The following is a 22,301-nucleotide window of genomic DNA, read 5'->3' on the forward strand; positions in this document are numbered from 1 at the left end:
ATAAAGCACACACTGATGTATATGTAGTTGTAGTGTCAGTGTACTGTGTGTGTGTGTGTGTGTAGCAGTAATAATGCACACACTGATGTATATGTAGGTGTATTGTCAGTGTACTGTGTGTGTGTGTGTACAGCAGTAATAAAGCACACACTGATGTATATGTAGGTGTAGTGTCAGTGTACTGTGTGTGTGTGTGTGTGTAGCAGTAATAAAGCACACACTGATGTATATGTAGGTGTAGTGTCAGTGTACTGTGTGTGTGTGTGTGTAGCAGTAATAAAGCACACACTGATGTATATGTAGGTGTAGTGTCAGTATACTGTGTGTGTGTGTACAGCAGTAATAAAGCACGCACTGATGTATATGTAGGTGTAGTGTCAGTGTACTGTGTGTGTGTGTGTACAGCAGTAATAAAGCACACACTGATGTATATGTAGGTGTAGTGTCAGTGTAATGTGTGTGTACAGCAGTAATAAAGCACACACTAATTTATATGTAGGTGTAGTGTTAGTGTACTGTGTGTGTGTGTACAGCAGTAATAAAGCAAACACTGATGTATATGTAGGTGTAGTGTCAGTGTACTGTGTGTGTACAGCAGTAATAAAGCACACACTGATGTATAAGTAGGTGTAGTGTCAGTGTACTGTGTGTGTGTACAGCAGTAATAAAGCACACACTGATGTATATGTAGGTGTAGTGTCTGTGTACTGTGTGTGTGTGTACAGCAGTAGTAAAGCACACACTGATGTATATGTAGGTGTAGTGTCAGTGTAATGTGTGTGTGTACAGCAGTAATAAAGCACACACTGATGTATATGTAGGTGTAGTGTCAGTGTAATGTGTGTGTGTACAGCAGTAATAAAGCACTCACTGATGTATATGTAGGTGTAGTGTCAGTATACTGTGTGTGTGTGTGTGTGTGTGTACAGAAGTAGTAAAGCACACACTGATGTATATGTAGGTGTAGTGTCAGTGTACTGTGTGTGTGTGTACAGCAGTAATAAAGCACACACTGATGTATATGTAGGTGTAGTGTCAGTGTACTGTGTGTGTGTACATCAGTAATAAAGCACACACTGATTTATATGTAGGTGTAGTGTCAGTGTACTGTGTGTGTGTGTACAGCAATAATAAAGCACACACTGATGTATATTTAGGAGTAGTGTCCGTGTACTGTGTGTGTGTACAGCAATAATAAAGCACACACTGATGTATATGTAGGTGTAGTGTCAGTGTACTGTGTGTACAGCAGTAATAATGCACACACTGATGTATATGTAGGTGTAGTGTCAGTGTACTGTGTGTGTGTGTACAGCAGTAATAAGCACACACTGATGTATATGTAGTTGTAGTGTCAGTGTACTGTATGTGTGTGTACTGTGTGTGTGTGTACAGCAGTAATAAAGCACACACTGATGTATATGTAGGTGTAGTGTCAGTGTACTGTGTGTGTACAGCAGTAATAAAGCACACACTGATGTATATGTAGGTGTAGTGTCAGTGTACTGTGTGTGTACAGCAGTAATAAAGCACACACTGATGTATATGTAGGTGTAGTGTCAGTGTATTGTGTGTGTGTGTACAGCAGTAATAAAGCACACACTGATGTATATGTAGGTGTAGTGTCAGTGTACTGTGTGTGTGTACAGCAATAATAAAGCACACACTGATGTATATGTAGGTGTAGTGTCAGTGTACTGTGTGTGTGTGTGTACAACAGTAATACAGCACACACTGATGTATATGTAGGTGTAGTGTCAGTGTACTGTGTGTGTGTGTACAGCAGTAATAAAGCACACACTGATGTATATGTAGGTGTAGTGTCAGTGTACTGTGTGTGTGTGTGTGTGTAGCAGTAATAAAGCACACACTGATGTATATGTAGGTGTAGTGTCAGTATACTGTGTGTGTGTGTACAGCAGTAATAAAGCACGCACTGATGTATATGTAGGTGTAGTGTCAGTGTACTGTGTGTGTGTGTGTACAGCAGTAATAAAGCACGCACTGATGTATATGTAGGTGTAGTGTCAGTGTACTGTGTGTGTGTGTGTACAGCAGTAATAAAGCACACACTAATTTATATGTAGGTGTAGTGTTAGTGTACTGTGTGTGTGTGTACAGCAGTAATAAAGCAAACACTGATGTATATGTAGGTGTAGTGTCAGTGTACTGTGTGTGTACAGCAGTAATAAAGCACACACTGATGTATAAGTAGGTGTAGTGTCAGTGTACTGTGTGTGTGTACAGCAGTAATAAAGCACACACTGATGTATATGTAGGTGTAGTGTCTGTGTACTGTGTGTGTGTGTACAGCAGTAGTAAAGCACACACTGATGTATATGTAGGTGTAGTGTCAGTGTAATGTGTGTGTGTACAGCAGTAATAAAGCACACACTGATGTATATGTAGGTGTAGTGTCAGTGTAATGTGTGTGTGTACAGCAGTAATAAAGCACTCACTGATGTATATGTAGGTGTAGTGTCAGTGTACTGTGTGTGTGTGTGTGTGTGTGTGTGTACAGAAGTAGTAAAGCACACACTGATGTATATGTAGGTGTAGTGTCAGTGTACTGTGTGTGTGTGTACAGCAGTAATAAAGCACACACTGATGTATATGTAGGTGTAGTGTCAGTGTACTGTGTGTGTGTACATCAGTAATAAAGCACACACTGATTTATATGTAGGTGTAGTGTCAGTGTACTGTGTGTGTGTGTACAGCAATAATAAAGCACACACTGATGTATATTTAGGAGTAGTGTCCGTGTACTGTGTGTGTGTACAGCAATAATAAAGCACACACTGATGTATATGTAGGTGTAGTGTCAGTGTACTGTGTGTACAGCAGTAATAATGCACACACTGATGTATATGTAGGTGTAGTGTCAGTGTACTGTGTGTGTGTGTACAGCAGTAATAAGCACACACTGATGTATATGTAGTTGTAGTGTCAGTGTACTGTATGTGTGTGTACTGTGTGTGTGTGTACAGCAGTAATAAAGCACACACTGATGTATATGTAGGTGTAGTGTCAGTGTACTGTGTGTGTACAGCAGTAATAAAGCACACACTGATGTATATGTAGGTGTAGTGTCAGTGTACTGTGTGTGTACAGCAGTAATAAAGCACACACTGATGTATATGTAGGTGTAGTGTCAGTGTATTGTGTGTGTGTGTACAGCAGTAATAAAGCACACACTGATGTATATGTAGGTGTAGTGTCAGTGTACTGTGTGTGTGTACAGCAATAATAAAGCACACACTGATGTATATGTAGGTGTAGTGTCAGTGTACTGTGTGTGTGTGTACAGCAGTAATAAAGCACACACTGATGTATATGTAGGTGTAGTGTCAGTGTACTGTGTGTGTGTGTGTACAACAGTAATACAGCACACACTGATGTATATGTAGGTGTAGTGTCAGTGTACTGTGTGTGTGTGTACAGCAGTAATAAAGCACACACTGATGTATATGTAGGTGTAGTGTCAGTGTACTGTGTGTGTGTACAGCAGAAATAAAGCACACACTGATGTATATGTAGGTGTAGTGTCAGTGTACTGTGTGTGTGTACAGCAGTAATAATGCACACACTGATGTATATGTAGGTGTAGTGTCAGTGTACTGTGTGTGTGTGTACAGAAGTAATAAAGCACACACTGATGTATATGTAGGTGTAGTGTCAGTGTACTGTGTGTGTGTACAGCAGAAATAAAGCACACACTGATGTATATGTAGGTGTAGTGTCAGTTTACTGTGTGTGTGTACAGTAGTAATAATGCACACACTGATGTATATGTAGGTGTAGTGTCAGTGTACTGTGTGTGTGTGTACAGCAGTAATAAAGCACACACTGATGTATATGTAGGTGTAGTGTCAGTGTACTGTGTGTGTGTACAGCAGTAATAAAGCACACACTGATGTATATGTAGGTGTAGTGTCAGTATACTGTGTGTGTGTGTACAGCAGTAATAAAGCACACACTGATGTATATGTAGGTGTAATGTCAGTGTACTGTGTGTGTGTGTACAGCAGTAATAAAGCACACACTGATGTATATGTAGGTGTAGTGTTAGTGTACTGTGTGTGTGTGTACAGCAGTAATAAAGCACACACTGATGTATATGTAGGTGTAGTGTCAGTGTACTGTGTGTGTGTGTGTACAGCAGTAATAAAGCACACACTGATGTATATGTAGGTGTAGTGTCAGTGTACTGTGTGTGTGTGTGTACAGCAGTAATAAAGCACACACTGATGTATATGTAGGTGTAGTGTCAGTGTACTGTGTGTGTGTGTACAGCAGTAATAAAGCACACACTGATGTATATGTAGGTGTAGTGTCAGTGTACTGTGTGTGTGTGTGTACAGCAGTAATAAAGCACACACTGATGTATATGTAGGTGTAGTGTCAGTGTACTGTGTGTGTGTGTGTGTGTACGGTAGTAATAAAGCACACACTGATGTATATGTAGGTGTAGTGTTAGTGTACTGTGTGTGTGTGTACAGCAGTAATAAAGCACACACTGATGTATATGTAGGTGTAGTGTCAGTATACTGTGTGTGTGTGTACAGCAGTAATAAAGCACACACTGATGTATATGTAGGTGTAGTGTCAGTATACTGTGTGTGTGTGTGTGTACAGCAGTAATAAAGCACGCACTGATGTATATGTAGGTGTAGTGTCAGTGTACAGTGTGTGTGTACAGCAGTAATAAAGCACACACTGATGTACATGTAGGTGTAGTGTCAGTGTACTGTGTGTGTGTGTGTGTGTACGGTAGTAATAAAGCACACACTGATGTATATGTAGGTGTAGTGTCAGTGTACTGTGTGTGTGTGTACAGCAGTAATAAAGCACACACTGATGTATATGTAGGTGTAGTGTCAGTGCACTGTGTGTATGTGTGTGTGTACAGCAGTAATAAAGCACGCACTGATGTATATGTAGGTGTAGTGTCAGTGTACTGTGTGTGTGTGTGTACAGCAGTAATAAAGCACACACTGATGTATATGTAGGTGTAGTGTCAGTGTACTGTGTGTGTGTGTGTACAGCAGTAATAAAGCACACACTGATGTATATGTAGGTGTAGTGTCAGTGTACTGTGTGTGTGTGTGTGTGTACGGTAGTAATAAAGCACACACTGATGTATATGTAGGTGTAGTGTCAGTGTACTGTGTGTGTGTGTGTGTGTGTGTACAGCAGTAATAAAGCACGCACTGATGTATATGTAGGTGTAGTGTCAGTGTACTGTGTGTGTGTGTGTGTACAGCAGTAATAAAGCATGCACTGATGTATATGTAGGTGTAGTGTCAGTGTACTGTGTGTGTGTACAGCAGTAATAAAGCACACACTGATGTATATGTAGGTGTAGTGTCAGTATACTGTGTGTGTGTGTACAGCAGTAAAAAAGCACACACTGATGTATATGTAGGTGTAGTGTCAGTATACTGTGTGTGTGTGTACAGCAGTAATAAAGCACACACTGATGTATATGTAGGTGTAGTGTCAGTGTACTGTGTGTGTGTGTGTACAGCAGTAATAAAGCACACACTGATGTATATGTAGGTGTAGTGTCAGTGTACTGTGTGTGTGTACAGCAGTAATAAAGCACACACTGATGTATATGTAGGTGTAGTGTCAGTGTACTGTGTGTGTGTGTGTGTGTGTGTGTTTGTGTGTGTACAGCAGTAATAAAGCACACACTGATGTATATGTAGGTGTAGTGTCAGTGTACTGTGTGTGTGTGTACAGCAGTAATATAGCACACACTGATGTATATGTAGGTGTAGTGTCAGTATGCTGTGTGTGTGTACAGCAGTAATATAGCACACACTGATGTATATGTAGGTGTAGTGTCAGTGTACTGTGTGTGTGTACAACAGTAATAAAGCACACACTGATGTATATGTAGGTGTAGTGTCAGTATACTGTGTGTGTGTGTACAGCAGTAACAAAGCACACACTGATGTATATGTAGGTGTAGTGTCAGTGTACTGTGTGTGTGTGTGTACAGCAGTAATAAAGCAAACACTGATGTATATGTAGGTGTAGTGTCAGTGTACTGTGTGTGTGTGTGTACAACAGTAATACAGCACACACTGATGTATATGTAGGTGTAGTGTCAGTATACTGTGTGTGTGTGTACAGCAGTAATAAAGCACACACTGATGTATATGTAGGTGTAGTGTCAGTGTACTGTGTGTGTGTGTGTACAGCAGTAATAAAGCACACACTGATGTATATGTAGGTGTAGTGTCAGTGTACTGTGTGTGTGTGTGTACAGCAGTAATAAAGCACACACTGATGTATATGTAGGTGTAGTGTCAGTGTACTGTGTGTGTGTGTACAGCAGTAATAAAGCACACACTGATGTATATGTAGGTGTAGTGTCAGTGTACTGTGTGTGTGTGTGTACAGCAGTAATAAAGCACACACTGATGTATATGTAGGTGTAGTGTCAGTGTACTGTGTGTGTACGGTAGTAATAAAGCACACACTGATGTATATGTAGGTGTAGTGTTAGTGTACTGTGTGTGTGTGTACAGCAGTAATAAAGCACACACTGATGTATATGTAGGTGTAGTGTCAGTATACTGTGTGTGTGTGTACAGCAGTAATAAAGCACACACTGATGTATATGTAGGTGTAGTGTCAGTATACTGTGTGTGTGTGTACAGCAGTAATAAAGCACGCACTGATGTATATGTAGGTGTAGTGTCAGTGTACTGTGTGTGTGTGTGTGTACAGCAGTAATAAAGCACACACTGATGTATATGTAGGTGTAGTGTCAGTGTACTGTGTGTGTGTGTGTGTGTGTACGGTAGTAATAAAGCACACACTGATGTATATGTAGGTGTAGTGTCAGTGTACTGTGTGTGTGTGTACAGCAGTAATAAAGCACACACTGATGTATATGTAGGTGTAGTGTCAGTGTACTGTGTGTGTGTGTGTGTGTGTACAGCAGTAATAAAGCACGCACTGATGTATATGTAGGTGTAGTGTCAGTGTACTGTGTGTGTGTGTGTGTGTACAGCAGTAATAAAGCACGCACTGATGTATATGTAGGTGTAGTGTCAGTGTACTGTGTGTGTGTGTGTGTGTACGGTAGTAATAAAGCACACACTGATGTATATGTAGGTGTAGTGTCAGTGTACTGTGTGTGTGTGTACAGCAGTAATAATGCACACACTGATGTATATGTAGGTGTAGTGTTAGTGTACTGTGTGTGTGTGTAGAGCAGTAATAAAGCACACACTGATGTATATGTAGGTGTAGTGTCAGTATACTGTGTGTGTTATTGTTAAACAGGAATATCAGGATAGTTAGGCATCTATAAGGCTTTCAGTGAGTGCCAGCTGGATTGTATGGATGCAGTATTATGCTGCTGGGTATTTGTGCATCTCCTTGTGACATGTTACGGATGTCACACACACAAAGCTGAGGTGTCACAGTTTCCCAAATTCAGCCTCAAGGATGACTGGCTATTTTGTACACAGTTATCTCACCCAATCTAAGATGCCCTCTGGGGAGCTACCAGGGTATAAATGTAATTGTTGCCTGCGACAACATCACAAAACAGACAAAAAGTATTCACATTCTGAAGAGGTGAGAAAATTGATGTCTGTACTGAGGGTAAAACAAGGCAGCAAGGGGCAGCAGGGTGTGTACTGAGGGTAAAACAAGGCAGCGAGGGGCAGTAGGGTGTGTTCTGAGGGTAAAACAAGGCAGCAAGGGGCAGCAGGGTGTGTACTGAGGGTATAACAAGGCAGCAAGGGGCAGCAGGGTGTGTACTGAGGGTATAATAAGGCAGCAAGGGGCAGCAGGGTGTGTACTGAGGGTCTAACAAGGCAGCGAGGGGCAGTAGGATGTGTACTGAGGGTATAACAAGGCAGCGAGGGGCAGCAGGGTGTGTACTGAGGGTATAACAAGGCAGCGAGGGGCAGTAGGGTGTGTACTGAGGGTATAACAAGGCAGCAAGGGGCAGCAGGGTGTGTACTGAGGGTATAATAAGGCAGCAAGGGGCAGCAGGGTGTGTACTGAGGGTCTAACAAGGCAGCGAGGGGCAGCAGGGTGTGTACTGAGGGTATAACAAGGCAGCGAGGGGCAGTAGGGTGTGTACTGAGAGTATAACAAGGCAGCAAGGGGCAGCAGGGTGTGTACTGAGGGTAAAACAAGGCAGCGAGGGGCAGCAGGGTGTGTACTGAGGGTATAACAAGGCAGCGAGGGGCAGTAGGGTGTGTACTGAGGGTAAAACAAGGCAGCGAGGGGCAGCAGGGTGTGTACTGAGGGTATAACAAGGCAGCAAGGGGCAGTAGGGTGTGTACTGAGGGTAAAACAAGGCAGCGAGGGGCAGCAGGGTGTGTACTGAGGGTATAACAAGGCAGCAAGGGGCAGCAGGGTGTGTACTGAGGGTAAAACAAGGCAGCGAGGGGCAGCAGGGTGTGTACTGAGGGTATAACAAGGCCGCAAGGGGCAGCAGGGTGTGTACTGAGGGTAAAACAAGGCAGCAAGGGGCCGCAGGGTGTGTAGTGAGGGTAAAACAAGGCAGCAAGGGGCAGCAGGGTGTGTACTGAGGGTAAAACAAGGCAGCAAGGGGCAGCAGGGTGTGTAGTGAGGGTAAAACAAGGCAGCAAGGGGCAGCAGGGTGTGTACTGAGGGTAAAACAAGGCAGCAAGGGGCAGCAGGGTGTGTACTGAGGGTAAAACAAGGCAGCGAGGGGCAGCAGGGTGTGTACTGAGGGTATAACAAGGCAGCGAGGGGCAGTAGGGTGTGTACCGAGGGTATAACAAGGCAGCAAGGGGCAGCAGCGTGTGTACTGAGGGTAAAACAAGGCAGCAAGGGGCAGCAGGGTGTGTACTGAGGGTAAAACAAGGCAGCGAGGGGCAGCAGGGTGTGTACTGAGGGTAAAACAAGGCAGCAAGGGGCAGCAGGGTGTGTACTGAGGGTATAACAAGGCCGCAAGGGGCAGCAGGGTGTGTACTGAGGGTAAAACAAGGCAGCGAGGGGCAGCAGGGTGTGTACTGAGGGTATAACAAGGCCGCAAGGGGCAGCAGGGTGTGTACTGAGGGTAAAACAAGGCAGCAAGGGGCAGCAGGGTGTGTAGTGAGGGTAAAACAAGGCAGCAAGGGGCAGCAGGGTGTGTACTGAGGGTAAAACAAGGCAGCAAGGGGCAGCAGGGTGTGTAGTGAGGGTAAAACAAGGCAGCAAGGGGCAGCAGGGTGTGTACTGAGGGTAAAACAAGGCAGCAAGGGGCAGCAGGGTGTGTACTGAGGGTAAAACAAGGCAGCGAGGGGCAGCAGGGTGTGTACTGAGGGTATAACAAGGCAGCGAGGGGCAGTACGGTGTGTACCGAGGGTATAACAAGGCAGCAAGGGGCAGCAGCGTGTGTACTGAGGGTAAAACAAGGCAGCAAGGGGCAGCAGGGTGTGTACTGAGGGTAAAACAAGGCAGCGAGGGGCAGCAGGGTGTGTACTGAGGGTAAAACAAGGCAGCAAGGGGCAGCAGGGTGTGTACTGAGGGTAAAACAAGGCAGCGAGGGGCAGCAGGGTGTGTACTGAGGGTATAACAAGGCAGCGAGGGGCAGTAGGGTGTGTACTGAGGGTAAAACAAGGCAGCAAGGGGCAGCAGGGTGTGTACTGAGGGGATAACAAGGCAGCGAGGGGCAGCAGGGTGTGTACTGAGGGTAAAACAAGGCAGCGAGGGGCAGCAGGGTGTGTAGTGAGGGTAAAACAAGGCAGCAAGGGGCAGCAGGGTGTGTACTGAGGGTAAAACAAGGCAGCGAGGGGCAGTAGGGTGTGTACTGAGGGTATAACAAGGCAGCGAGGGGCAGCAGGGTGTGTACTGAGGGTAAAACAAGGCAGCGAGGGGCAGCAGGGTGTGTAGTGAAGGTAAAACAAGGCAGCAAGGGGCAGCAGGGTGTGTACTGAGGGTAAAACAAGGCAGCGAGGGGCAGTAGGGTGTGTACTGAGGGTATAACAAGGCAGCGAGGGGCAGCAGGGTGTGTACTGAGGGTAAAACAAGGCAGCGAGGGGCAGCAGGGTGTGTACTGAGGGTATAACAAGGCAGCAAGGGGCAGCAGGGTGTGTACTGAGGGTAAAACAAGGCAGCGAGGGGCAGTAGGGTGTGTACTGAGGGTATAACAAGGCAGCAAGGGGCAGCAGGGTGTGTACTGAGGGTAAAACAAGGCAGCGAGGGGCAGCAGGGTGTGTACTGAGGGTAAAACAAGGCAGCGAGGGGCAGTAGGGTGTGTACTGAGGGTAAAACAAGGCAGCGAGGGGCAGCAGGGTGTGTACTGAGGGTATAACAAGGCAGCAAGGGGCAGCAGGGTGTGTACTGAGGGTAAAACAAGGCAGCAAGGGGCAGCAGGGTGTGTACTGAGGGTATAACAAGGCAGCGAGGGGCAGCAGGGTGTATACTGAGGGTATAACAAGGCAGCAAGGGGCAGCAGGGTGTGTACTGAGGGTATAATAAGGCAGCAAGGGGCAGCAGGGTGTGTACTGAGGGTATAACAAGGCAGCAAGGGGCAGCAGGGTGTGTACTGAGGGTATAACAAGGCAGCAAGGTGCAGCAGGGTGTGTACTGAGGGTATAACAAGGCAGCAAGGGGCAGCAGGGTGTGTACTGAGGGTATAACAAGGCAGCAAGAGGCAGCAGGGTGTGTACTGAGGGTATAACAAGGCAGCAAGAGGCAGCAGGGTGTGTACTGAGGGTATAACAAGGAAGCAAGGGGCAGCAGGGTGTATACTGAGGGTAAAACAAGGCAGCGAGGGGCAGCAGGGTGTGTACTGAGGGTAAAACAAGGCAGCCAGGGGCAGCAGAGTGTGTACTGAGGGTATAACAAGGCAGCGAGGGGCAGCAGGGTGTGTACTGAGGGTAAAACAAGGCAGCGAGGGGCAGCAGGGTGTGTACTGAGGGTATAACAAGGCAGCGAGGGGCAGCAGGGTGTGTACTGAGGGTATAACAAGGCAGCGAGGGGCAGCAGGGTGTATACTGAGGGTATAACAAGGCAGCAAGGGGCAGCAGGGTGTGTACTGAGGGTATAACAAGGCAGCAAGGGGCAGCAGGGTGTGTACTGAGGGTAAAACAAGGCAGCGAGGGGCAGCAGGGTGTGTACTGAGGGTAAAACAAGGCAGCGAGGGGCAGCAGGGTGTGTACTGAGGGTATAACAAGGCAGCGAGGGGCAGCAGGGTGTGTACTGAGGGTATAACAAGACAGCGAGAGGCAGCAGGGTGTGTACTGAGGGTATAACAAGGCAGCAAGGGGCAGCAGGGTGTGTACTGAGGGCATAACAAGGCCGCAAGGGGCAGCAGGGTGTGTACTGAGGGTATAACAAGGCAGCAAGGGGCAGCAGGGTGTGTACTGAGGGTATAACAAGGCAGCAAGGGGCAGCAGGGTGTATACTGAGGGTATAACAAGGCAGCGAGGGGCAGCAGGGTGTGTACTGAGGGTATAACAAGGCAGCAAGGGGCAGCAGGGTGTGTACTGAGGGTATAACAAGGCAGCGAGGGGCAGCAGGGTGTGTACTGAGGGTATAACAAGGCAGCAAGGGGCAGCAGGGTGTGTACTGAGGGTATAACAAGGCAGCACGGGGCAGCAGGGTGTGTACTGAGGGTAAAACAAGGCAGCAAGGGGCAGCAAGGGGCAGCAGGGTGTGTACTGAGGGTAAAACAAGGCAGCGAGGGGCAGCAGGGTGTGTACTGAGGGTATAACAAGGCAGCGAGGGGCAGCAGGGTGTGTACTGAGGGTATAACAAGGCAGCAAGGGGCAGCAGGGTGTGTACTGAGGGTATAACAAGGCAGCGAGGGGCAGCAGGGTGTGTACTGAGGGTATAACAAGGCAGCGAGGGGCAGCAGGGTGTGTACTGAGGGGTAAAACAAGGCAGCGAGGGGCAGCAGGGTGTGTACTGAGGGTATAACAAGGCAGCAAGGGGCAGCAGGGTGTGTACTGAGGGTATAACAAGGCAGCAAGGGGCAGCAGGGTGTGTACTGAGGGTATAACAAGGCAGCAAGGGGCAGCAGGGTGTGTACTGAGGGTAAAACAAGGCAGCAAGGGGCAGCAAGGGGCAGCAAGGGGCAGCAGGGTGTGTACTGAGGGTAAAACAAGGCAGCGAGGGGCAGCAGGGTGTGTACTGAGGGTATAACAAGGCAGCGAGGGGCAGCAGGGTGTGTACTGAGGGTATAACAAGGCAGCGAGGGGCAGCAGGGTGTGTACTGAGGGTATAACAAGGCAGCAAGGGGCAGCAGGGTGTGTACTGAGGGTATAACAAGGCAGCAAGGGGCAGCAGGGTGTGTACTGAGGGTAAAACAAGGCAGCAAGGGGCAGCAAGGGGCAGCAGGGTGTGTACTGAGGGTAAAACAAGGCAGCGAGGGGCAGCAGGGTGTGTACTGAGGGTATAACAAGGCAGCGAGGGGCAGCAGGGTGTGTACTGAGGGTATAACAAGGCAGCAAGGGGCAGCAGGGTGTGTACTGAGGGTATAACAAGGCAGCGAGGGGCAGCAGGGTGTGTACTGAGGGTATAACAAGGCAGCGAGGGGCAGCAGGGTGTGTACTGAGGGTAAAACAAGGCAGCGAGGGGCAGCAGGGTGTGTACTGAGGGTATAACAAGGCAGCAAGGGGCAGCAGGGTGTGTACTGAGGGTATAACAAGGCAGCAAGGGGCAGCAGGGTGTGTACTGAGGGTATAACAAGGCAGCAAGGGGCAGCAGGTTGTGTACTGAGGGTATAACAAGGCAGCAAGGGGCAGCAGGGTGTGTATTGAGGGTATAACAAGGCAGCAATGGGCAGCAGGGTGTGTACTGAGGGTATAACAAGGCAGCAAGGGGCAGCAGGGTGTGTACTGAGGGTATAACAAGGCAGCAAGGGGCAGCCGGATGTGTACTGAGGGTATAACAAGGCAGCAAGGGCAGCAGGGTGTGTACTGAGGGTATAACAAGGCAGCAAGGGGCAGCAGGGTGTGTACTGAGGGTAAAACAAGGCAGCAAGGGACAGCAGGGTGTGTACTGAGGGTATAACAAGGCAGCGAGGGGAAGCAGGGTGTGTACTGAGGGTATAACAAGGCAGCAAGGGCCAGCAGGGTGTGTACTGAGGGTCTAACAAGGCAGCAAGGGGCAGCAGGGTGTGTACTGAGGGTAAAACAAGGCAGCGAGGGGCAGCAGGGTGTGTACTGAGGGTAAAACAAGGCAGCGAGGGGCAGCAGGTGTGTACTGAGGGTATAACAAGGCAGCGAGGGACAGCAGGGTGTGTACTGAGGGTATAATAAGGCAGCGAGGGGCAGCAGGGTGTGTACTGAGGGTATAACAAGGCAGCGAGGGGCAGCAGGGTGTGTACTGAGGGTAAAACAAGGCAGCGAGGGGCAGCAGGGTGTGTACTGAGGGTATAACAAGGCAGCGAGGGGCAGCAGGGTGTGTACTGAGGGTATAACAAGGCAGCAAGGGGCAGCAGGGTGTGTACTGAGGGTATAACAAGGCAGCGAGGGGCAGCAGGGTGTGTACTGAGGGTATAACAAGGCAGCAAGGGGTAGCAGGGTGTATACTGAGGGTAAAACAAGGCAGCGAGGGGCAGCAGGGTGTGTACTGAGGGTATAACAAGGCAGCAAGGGGCAGCAGGCTGGTTACTGAGGGTAAAACAAGGCAGCAAGGGGCAGCAGGGTGTGTACTGAGGGTATAACAAGGCAGCAAGGGGCAGCAGGGTGTGTACTGAGGGTATAACAAGGCAGCAAGGGGCAGCAGGGTGTGTACTGAGGGTATAACAAGGCAGCGAGGGGCAGCAGGGTGTGTACTGAGGGTATAACAAGGCCGCAAGGGGCAGCAGGGTGTGTACTGAGGGTAAAACAAGGCAGCAAGGGGCAGCAGGGTGTGTACTGAGGGTAAAACAAGGCAGCGAGGGGCAGTAGGGTGTTTGGGTGTATAGGGAGGGTGTAACAGGGCAGTGAGGGGCAGCAGGGTGTATACTGAGGGTGTAACAAGTCAGTGAGGGGCAGCAAGGTGTTAGGGTGTATTCTGAGGGTATAACAAGGCAGCGAGGGGCAGCAAGGTGTCAGGGTGCATATTGAGGTTTTAACAAAGCAGTGAGGGGCAGAAGCGTATGAAGTGTATATTGCGAGTATAACAAGGAAGTGAGGGGTAGCAGGCTGTATTTGGAGGGTATAACAAGGCAGTGAGGGGGCAGCAGGGTTTTAGGGTGTATACTGAGGGTATAATAAGTCAGTGAGCGTCAGCAAGGTTTTTTTTGTGTATACTGAGGGTATAAAAAGGTATTAAGAGGCAGCAGGGTGTCAAGGTTTATACTGAGGGTATAAAAAGGCAGTGAGGGGCAGCAGGGTGTCAGGGTGTGTACTAAGGTTATAACAAGGTAGTGAGGGGCAGCAGTGTGTCAGTGTGTATAGGGAGGGTATAACAAGGCAGTGAGGGGCAGCAGTGTGTTGGTGTGTATAGGGAGGGTATAACAAGGCAGTGAGAGGCAGCAGGATGTCGGGGTGTATAGGAAGGGTATAACAAGGCAGTGAAGGAAAGCAGGATGTTGGGGTGTATAGGGAAGGTAGAACAGGGCAGTGAGGGGCAGCAGGATGTCGGGGTGTATAGGGAGGGTATAACAAGGCAGTACGGGTCGGCAGAGTGTCATGGTGTATAGGGAGGGTATAAAAAGGTAGTGAGGGGCAGCAGGATGTCGTAGTGTATAGGGAGGGTATAAAAAGGCAGTGAGGGGCAGCAGGATGTCGGAGTGTATAGGGAGGGTAGAACAAGACAGTGAGGGGCAGCAGGATGTCGTAGTGTATAGGGAGGGTATAAAAAGGCAGTGAGGGGCAGCAGGATGTCGGGGTGTATAGGGAGGGTAGAACAAGACAGTGAGGGTCGGCAGAGTTTCATGGTGTATAGACAGGGTATAACAAGGCAGAGAGTAGCAGCAGGGTCTTTGGGTGTATAGGCAGGATATACGAAGGCAGTGAGGGGTAGCAGGGTGTCGTATACTGAGGTTATAACAAGGCATTGAGGGGCAGCAGGGTGTCATTGTATACTGAGGGTATAACAAGGCATTAAGGGGCAGCAGGGTGTCATTGTATACTGAGGGTATAACAAGGCATTAAGGGGCAGCAGGGTATTGATGTATACAGAGGGTATAACAAGACAGTGAGGGACAGCAGGATGTTGTTGTATACGGAGAGTATAACAAGACAGTGAGGGACAGCAGGATGTTGTTGTATACAGAGGGTATAACAAGACAGTGAGGGGCAGCAGGATGTTGTTGTATACGGAGGGTTTAACAAGACAGTGAGGGGCAGCAGGGTGTTGTTGTATACGGAGGGTTTAACAAGACAGTGAGGGGCAGCAGGGTGTTGTTGTATACAGAGGGTATAACAAGACAGTGAGGGGCAGCAGGGTTTCGGAGTAGAAGGCGGTGTATAGGAGAATAACATGGCAGTGAGGGGCAGCAGGATATCAGGGTGTATAGGGAGGGTATAACAAGGCAGTGAGAGGCAGCAGGATATCAGGGTGTATAGGGAGGGTATAACAAGGCAGTGAGGGGCAGCAGGATATTAGGGTGTATAGGGAGGGTATAACAAGGCAGTAGGATATCAGGGTGTATAGGGAGGGTATAACAAGGCAGTGAGAGTCAGCAGGATATCAGGGTGTATAGGGAGGGTATAACAAGGCAGTGAGGGGCAGCAGGATATTAGGGTGTATAGGGAGGGTATAACAAGGTAGTGAGGGGCAGCAGGGTTTTGGAGTAGAAGGTGAGTATAATAAGGTGGTGTATAGGGAGGGTATAACAAGGCAGTAAGGGTCGGCAGAGTGTCATGGTGTATAGGAAGGGTAGAACAAGACAGTAAGGGGCAGCATGGTATCAGGATGTATAGGGAGGGTATAACAAGGTAGTGAGGGGCAGCAGGATGTCGTTGTATAAGGAGGGTATAACAAGGCAGTAAGGGACAGCAGGGTGTTGGTATATAAGGCGGGTATAACAAGACAGTAAGGGGTAGCAGGATATCAGGGTGTATAGGGAGGGTATAGCAAGGCAGTGAGGGGCAGCAGGATGTTGTTGTATACGAAGGGTATAACAAGGCAGTAAGGGGCAGCAGGGTTTCGGAGTAGAAGGTGGGTATAACAAGGCGGTGTATAGGGAGGCTATAACAAGGCAGTGAGGGGCAGCAGGATATCAGGGTCTATAGGGAGGGTATAACAAGGCAATGAGAGGCAGCAGGGTATATAGGGATGGTATAACAAGACAGTGAGGGGCAGCAGGATATCAGGATGTATAGGAAGGGTATAACAAGGCAGTGAGGGGCAGCAGGATATCAGGGTGTATAGGGAGTGTATAACAAGGCAGTGAGGGGCAGCAGGATATCAGGGTGTATAGGGAGTGTATAACAAGGCAGTGAGGGGCAGCAGGGTGTTGTTGTAAACAGAGGGTATACCAAGGCAGTAAGGGGAGCAGGGTTTCAGAGTAGAAGATTGGTATAATAAGGCGGTGTATAGGGAGGTATAACATGGCAGTGAGGGGCAGCAGGATATCAGGGTGTATAGGGGAGGTATAACAAGGCAGTGAGGGGCATCAGGATGTCGTTAAATACGGAGGGTTTAACAAGACAATGAGGGGCAGCAGGATGTTGGTGTATAAGGCAGGTATAACAAGACAGTGAGGGGCAGCAGGATGTTGGTGTATAAGGAGTGTATAACAAGACAGTAAGGGGCAGCAGGATGTTGTTGTATAAGGAGTGTATAACAAGACAGTAAGGGGCAGCAGGGTGTCATTGTGTACGGAGGGTATATCAAGGCAGTAAGGGGCAGCAGGATGTTGGTGTATAAGGCAGGTATAACAAGACAGTGAGGGGCAGCAGGATGTTGGTGTATAAGGCAGGTATAACAATACAGTGAGGGGCATCAGGATGTTGTTAAATACGGAGGGTTTAACAAGACAGTGAGGGGCAGCAGGATGTTGGTGTATAAGGCAGGTATAACAAGACAGTGAGGGTTAGCAGGATGTTGTTGTATAAGGAGTGTATAACAAGACAGTAAGGGGCAGCAGGGTGTCATTGTGTACGGAGGGTATATCAAGGCAGTAAGGGGCAGGAGGGTATATCAAGGCAGTAAGGGGCAGCAGGGTGTTGGTATATAAGATGGGTATAACAAGACAATGAGGGGCAGCAGGATGTTGTTGTACACGGAGGGTATAACAAGGCAGTAAGGGGCAGCAGGGTGTTGGTGTATAAGGCGGGTATAACAAGGCAGTGAGGGGCAGCAGGATATCAAGGTGTATAGGGAGGGTATAACAAGGCAGTGAGGGGCAACAGGATATCAGGGTGTAAAGGGAGGGTATAACAAGGCAGTGAGGGGCAGCAGGATGTTGTTGTATAAGGACTTGATGGGACATGCATAAAGCTATCCTAAGTAATAAGTAACATGTAATATGTGTAGACTTGATGTGACATGCATAAGGCTATCCTAAGTAATAAGTAACATGTAATATGTGTAGACTTGATGGGACATGCATAGGGCTATCCTAAGTAATAAGTAACGATAATATGCGTAGACTTGATGGGACATGCATAAGGCTATCCTAAGTAATAAGTAACATGTAATATGTGTAGACTTGATGGGACATGCATAAGGCTATACTAAGTAATAAGTAGCATGTAATATGTGTAGACTTGATGGGACATACATAAGGCTATACTAAGTAATAAGTAACATGTAATATGTGTAGAATTGATGGGACATACATAAGGCTATACTAAGTAATAAGTAACATGTAATGTGTGTAGACTTGATGGGACATGCATAAGGTTATACTAAGTAATAAGTAACAGTAATATGTGTAGACTTGATGGGACATGCATAAGGCTATACTAAGAAAACAGTAACATGTAATATGTGTAGACTTGATGGGACATGCATAAGGCTATACTAAGTAATAAGTAACAGTAATATGAGTAGACTTGATGGGACATACATAAGGTTATACTAAGTAATAAGTAACAGTAATATGTGTAGACTTGATGGGACATACATAAGGTTATACTAAGTAATAAGTAACATGTAATATGTGTAGACTTGATGGGACATACATAAGGCTATACTAAGTAATAAGTAACATGTAATGTTTGTAGACTTGATGGGACATGCATAAGGTTATACTAAGTAATAAGTAACAGTAATATGTGTAGACTTGATGGGACATGCATAAGGCTATACTAAGAAAACAGTAACATGTAATATGTGTAGACTTGAGGGGACATACATAAGGCTATACTAAGAAAACAGTAACATGTAATATGTGTAGACCTGATGGGACATGCATAAGGCTATACTAAGTAATAAGTAACATGTAATATGTGTAGACTTGATGGGACATGCATAAGGTTATACTAAGTAATAAGTAACATGTAATATGTATAGACTTGATGGGACATACATAAGGTTATACTAAGTAATAAGTAACATGTAATATGTATAGACTTGATGGGACATACATAAGGCTGTACTAAGTAATAAGTAACAGTAATATGTGTAGACTTGATGGGACATACATAAGGTTATACTAAGTAATAAGTAACAGTAATATGTGTAGACTTGATGGGACATACATAAGGCTATGCTAAGTAATAAGTAACATGTAATATGTGTAGACTTGATGGGACATGCATAAGGCTATACTAAGTAATAAGTAACATGTAATATGTGTAGACTTGATGGGACATACATAAGGCTATACTAAGTAATAAGTAACATGTAATGTGTGTAGACTTGATGGGACATACATAAGGCTATACTAAGTAATAAGTAACATGTAATATGTGTAGACTTGATGGGACATACATAAGGCTATACTAAGTAATAAGTAACATGTAATATGTGTAGACTTGATGGGACATGCATAAGGCTATACTAAGTAATAAGTAACATATAATATGTGTAGACTTGATGGGACATACATAAGGCTGTACTAAGTAATAAGTGACATGTAACATGTGTAGACTTGATGGGACATACATAAGGTTATACTAAGTAATAAGTAACAGTAATATGTGTAGACTTGATGGGACATGCATAAGGCTATACTAAGTAATAAGTAACATGTAATATGTGTAGACTTGATGGGACATGCATAAGGCTATACTAAGTAATAAGTAACATGTAATATGTGTAGACTTGATGGGACATACATAAGGCTATACTAAGTAATAAGTAACATGTAATGTGTGTAGACTTGATGGGACATACATAAGGCTATACTAAGAAATAAGTAACATGTAATATGTGTAGACTTGATGGGACATGCATAAGGCTATACTAAGTAATAAATAACATATAATATGTGTAGACTTGATGGGACATACATAAGGCTGTACTAAGTAATAAGTGACATGTAATATGTGTAGACTTGATGGGACATACATAAGGTTATACTAAGTAATAAGTAACAGTAATATGTGTAGACTTGATGGGACATGCATAAGGCTATACTAAGTAATAAGTAACATGTAATATGTGTAGACTTGATGGGACATGCATAAGGTTATACTAATTAATAAGTAACATGTAATATGTGTATACTTGATGGGACATACATAAGGCTATACTAAGTAATAAGTAACATGTAATATGTGTAGACTTGATGGGACATGCATAAGGTTATGCTAAGTAACATGTAATATGTGTAGACTTGATGGAACATGCATAAGGCTATACTAATTAATAAGTAACATGTAATATGTGTAGACTTGATGGGACATACATAAGGCTATACTAAGTAATAAGTAACATGTAATATGTGTAGACTTGATGGGACATACATAAGGCTATACTAAGTAATAAGTAACATGTAATATGTGTAGACTTGATGGGACATACATAAGGCTATCCTAAGTAATAAGTAACATGTAATATGTGTAGACTTGATGGGACATACATAAGGCTATACTAAGTAATAAGTAACAGTAATATGTGTAGACTTGATGGGACATACATAAGGCTATACTAAGTAATAAGTAACATGTAATATGTATAGACTTGATGGGACATACATAAGGCTATACTAAGTAATAAGTAACATGTGACATGTGTAGACTTGATGGGACATACATAAGGCTATACTAAGTAATAAGTAACAGTAATATGTGTAGACTTGATGGGACATACATAAGGCTATACTAAGTAATAAGTAACAGTAATATGTGTAGACTTGATGGGACATACATAAGGCTATACTAAGTAATAAGTAACATGTAATATGTGTAGACTTGATGGGACATACATAAGGCTATACTAAGTAATAAGTAACAGTAATATGTGTAGACTTGATGGGACATACATAAGGCTATACTAAGTAATAAGTAACATGTAATATGTGCAGACTTGATGGGACATACATAAGGCTATACTAAGTAATAAGTAACAGTAATATGTGTAGACTTGATGGGACATACATAAGGCTATACTAAGTAATAAGTAACATGTAATATGTGTAGACTTGATGGGACATGCATAAGGCCATACTAAGTAATAAGTAACATGTAATATGTGTAGACTTGATGGGACATACATAAGGCTATACTAAGTAATAAGTAACATGTAATATGTGCAGACTTGATGGGACATGCATAAGGCTATCCTAAGTAATAAGTAACATGTAATATGTGTAGACTTGATGGGACATACATAAGGCTATACTAAGTAATAAGTAACATGTAATATGTATAGACTTGATGGGACATACATAAGGTTATACTAAGTAATAAGTAACAGTAATATTTGTAGACTTGATGGGACATACATAAGGCTATACTAAGTAATAAGTAACATGTAATATGTGTAGACTTGATGGGACATACATAAGGCTATACTAAGTAATAAGTAACATGTAATATGTGTAGACTTAATGGGACATACATAAGGCTATACTAAGTAATAAGTAACATGTAATATGTGTAGACTTGATGGGACATGCATAAGGCTATACTAAGTAATAAGTAACAGTAATATGTGTAGACTTGATGGGACATGCATAAGGCTATACTAAGTAATAAGTAACATGTAATATGTGTAGACTTGATGGGACATGCATAAGGTTATCCTAAGTAATAAGTAACATGTAATATGTGTAGACTTGATGGGACATACATAAGGCTATACTAAGTAATAAGTAACATGTAATATGTATAGACTTGATGGGACATACATAACGCTATACTAAGTAATAAGTAACATGTAATATGTGTAGACTTGATGGGACATACATAAGGCTATACTAAGTAATAAGTAACAGTAATATGTGTAGACTTGATGGGACATACATAAGGCTATACTAAGTAATAAGTGACATGTAATATGTGTAGACTTGATCGGACATACATAAGGCTATACTAAGTAATAAGTAACATGTAATATGTGTAGACTTGATGGGACATACATAAGGCTATACTAAGTAATAAGTAACAGTAATATGTGTAGACTTGATGGGACATACATAAGGCTATACTAAGTAATAAGTAACATGTAATATGTGTAGACTTGATGGGACATACATAAGGCTATACTAAGTAATAAGTAACAGTAATATGTATAGACATGATGGGACATACATAACGCTATACTAAGTAATAAGTAACATGTAATATGTGTAGACTTGATGGGACATACATAAGGCTATACTAAGTAATAAGTAACAGTAATATGTGTAGACTTGATGGGACATACATAAGACTATACTAAGTAATAAGTAACATGTAATATGTGTAGACTTGATGGGACATACATAAGGCTATACTAAGTAATAAGTAACATGTAATATGTATAGACTTGATGGGACATACATAAGGCTATACTAAGTAATAAGTAACATGTAATATGTGTAGACTTGATGGGACATACATAAGGCTATACTAAGTAATAATTAACATGTAATATGTGTAGACTTGATGGGACATGCATAAGGCTATACTAAGTAATAAGTAACATGTAATATGTGTAGACTTGATGGGACATACATAAGGCTATAATAAGTAATAAGTAACATGTGACATGTGTAGACTTGATGGGACATACATAAGGCTATACTAAGTAATAAGTAACATGTGACATGTGTAGACTTGATAGGACATACATAAGGCTATACTAAGTAATAAGTAACATGTAATATGTGTAGACTTGATGGGACATACATAAGGCTATACTAAGTAATAAGTAACATGTAATATGTGTAGACTTGATGGGACATACATAAGGCTATCCTAAGTAATAAGTAACATGTAATATGTGTAGACTTGATGGGACATACATAAGGCTATACTAAGTAATAAGTAACAGTAATATGT

Source organism: Bombina bombina, chromosome 9 (genome assembly GCF_027579735.1).
Source record: "Bombina bombina isolate aBomBom1 chromosome 9, aBomBom1.pri, whole genome shotgun sequence".
In the NCBI taxonomy this organism is placed as follows: Eukaryota; Metazoa; Chordata; class Amphibia; order Anura; family Bombinatoridae; genus Bombina; species Bombina bombina.